Below are 2974 nucleotides of genomic sequence, written 5' to 3' on the forward strand. Positions count from 1 at the left end.
AACCCCACCCCCTACCCCCAAATATAATCCACTCTACAACCCTCATTGCATACTCCTACGATAAAAATAATGCCCTAAAATATAACTCTTAAAGAGCAAAGACCTGATATGTCATATTAATGAATCTGAAATGAACATCAGGTGATACCAGTTGTGGAGCAGAATCCTGGGAACTTGGTCTTCCATTGCAGGCAACCCTGGAACTTCTTAAGTACCTTGTTGACCTTTATACTAAAATCATCTCAGAAAAAAATACAGTCCAGATAAAAAGTTAGACTGCTAACCAAAAGGCTGGCAGTTTGAATCTACTAACACTTCCAAGGGAGAAAACCAGACAATCTTCTTTTTTTCCTCCAAAGGGAAAGCTCTTTTTTTTAATTATTAATTTTAATGAAGACTTGCAGAGACTTTGGATTTCCATTTATTACTTATTTCATTTTTCTCCCGGCCCACACCTCCCCCACAGTTCGCTCTTCTCTTTGAAAAGTAAAATAAAAATGCTTTCATTGCTATACAATCTCCCCTCCCTCCTCGAATCCACTCCACTCTGTACCTTCATTCTGGTCTCTTGTGATGACAATACCTAATTATATATCCCTTTTAAACAGTTCTCTCCCTCATCTGTTTCAATGCAGTATACATTATTTATTCCCTCTTTCTCAGTCTCCCTCCAACCCCAATGTCAGTCCTGTTTTACAACAGTGGCACTATGCAATATTCGTCCTTCTGTGACTGAGATATTTCACTCAGCATAATGTCCTCCAGGGTCATTAATTTTGTATAATATTTCATGAGTTCTTTGTTTTTCAATGCAGCATAGTATTCCATTGTGTGAACACAGGAGAGCTTCTCTGTCCATTAGTTTGTTGATGGGCACTTAGGTTGTTTCCAGCTCTTTGTTATTTTGAACAAAGCTGTAATATACATGGGTGTGCATATATCTGCTTGGGTGGTCCTTATGGTTTCTTTAGGGTATATTCCCAGCAGAGGAATTACTGGATCAAATGGTATTTCAATTTGCAACTTTTTGAGAAAGCACCAGACAGTCTTTTCATAGTGGTTGCACCGTTTTACACTCCCATCAACAGTAAATAAGGGTTCCAGTTTCTCTACAACCTTGCCAAAATTTGATATTTGCTGTTCTGTTGAATTTTGCTATTCTTACTGGGGTAAGATGATATCACATAGTTGTTTTGATTTGCATCTCTCTAAGTGCTAGGGATTTTTAATATTTCTTCATGTGTTTGTTTGCCATTTGAATGCCCTTTATGGTGAAGTGTTTGTTTATATCCTGTGCACACTTTTCAATTGGGTTATTTACCTTTATCTTGTTGTGGTGCTCGAGTATTTTATAAATTCTAGATATAAATCCCTTAACTGTCATGTCATTACCAAATATTTTTTTCCCAGTCTGTGGCTTCCCTTTTTTACCGTGTCGGAGAAGTTTTTAGATGTGCATGGGGATTTGATTCTTAGAAGGGCCCATTCATCTATTTGACCCTCTCCTGGTTGTGTATTTTTCAGGATTCTTGGAAGACTGTTTATGTTGTGGATTAGAACTTCTAGAGTTCTTCCAAGTTTTTATTTAATGAAATTTATAGTCCTTGGTTTTAGTCCTAGGCCCATGATCCATTTTGAGTTGGTTTTAGTGTATGGAGTGAGGTGTGGATCTTGTTTTAGTTCTCTTCAAGTTGTTTTCCAATTTTGCCAGCACCATTTGTTTAAAAAGGCTGTCATTTTTCCATGTAAATGATTTCATCTCTTTGTAAAAACTCAATTTACCATAGGTGGATGGGCTGATTTCTGGATTTCTATACTATTCCATTGATGTATGTGTCTGTCATTGTACCGGTCCCATGCTATCTTGAATACCGCGGCAGTTTAGTAGGATTTGAAATCAGGGAGAGAGAAAACAGGACTGACATCAGGGCTGGGGGGAGACTGAGAAAGATGGGGAAAATTATATATACTGCAAAGGAGCTCTGGTGGCCTAGTGGCAAGAAGCTGCACTGCAATCCCAGAGGTATGTGGTTCAAATCCACCAGATGCTCTGCTGGAGAAGGAGGGACAATCTCCTCCTGTACCAGTCAGATCTGATTTGACGGTACACGCAAAAAAAATAATAAAAAAGAAAATTTTTTAAAAAATTATGTATACTGCATTGAAATAGATGAGGGAGAGAACTGTTTAAAAGGGATATATGATTAAGTATTATTGTCATGACAGCAGTCCAGAATGAAGGCTACATAGTGGAGTGGACTTGGGGGGAGGGATTGTATAACAGTGAAAGAATTTTTTTTCCTTTTCAAAAAGGAGCAAACTTAATAATAATAAAAAATAATAAAAAAAATTTAAAAAAAGGAGCAAACTGCGGGAGGGGGACGGGTGGGCAGGGAGAAAAGTGCAACAATGAATGTATGTTTCATTGACATTCAAAGGCATTCGACTGTGTGGACCACAACAAATTGTGGCTAACCTTAAGGGAAATGGGAATCCCAGAGCACTTGATTGTGCTTATGTGAAAACTGAAATAACATATGAGCAAGAGCCTATGGTGATGAAGTAGGAAGTTCAAGTTGCTCTGAAGCTTAAATCAAGGCTCCAGGAGTTGATAGCCTACCAATTGATTTATTTCAACAAACAGGTGCTGCCCTGGATGTGCTCACTAAGTTGTGCCAGGAAATCTGGAGGACAGCCAGCTGGCCAACTGACTGGAAAAGATCAATATTTGTTCCCATTCCAAAGAAAGGTGACCCAACAGTGTGGAAATTATTGAACAATATCATTGATATCACATGTAAGCAAGATTCTGCTGAAAATTATCCAAAAACATTTGGAACAATATGTCAACAGAGAGTTGCCAGACGTGCAGGCTGGATTTAGAAGAGGTTGTGGTACTAGGGACATTATAGCTAATGTCAGATGAATCTTGGCAGAAAGCAGAGAATACCAGAAGAATGTCTATCTGTGCTTC

The sequence above is a fragment of the Elephantulus edwardii genome, unplaced genomic scaffold, assembly GCF_000299155.1.
Source record: "Elephantulus edwardii isolate Elephantulus edwardi_28Jun2011 unplaced genomic scaffold, EleEdw1.0 scaffold00016, whole genome shotgun sequence".
Classification (NCBI taxonomy): Eukaryota; Metazoa; Chordata; class Mammalia; order Macroscelidea; family Macroscelididae; genus Elephantulus; species Elephantulus edwardii.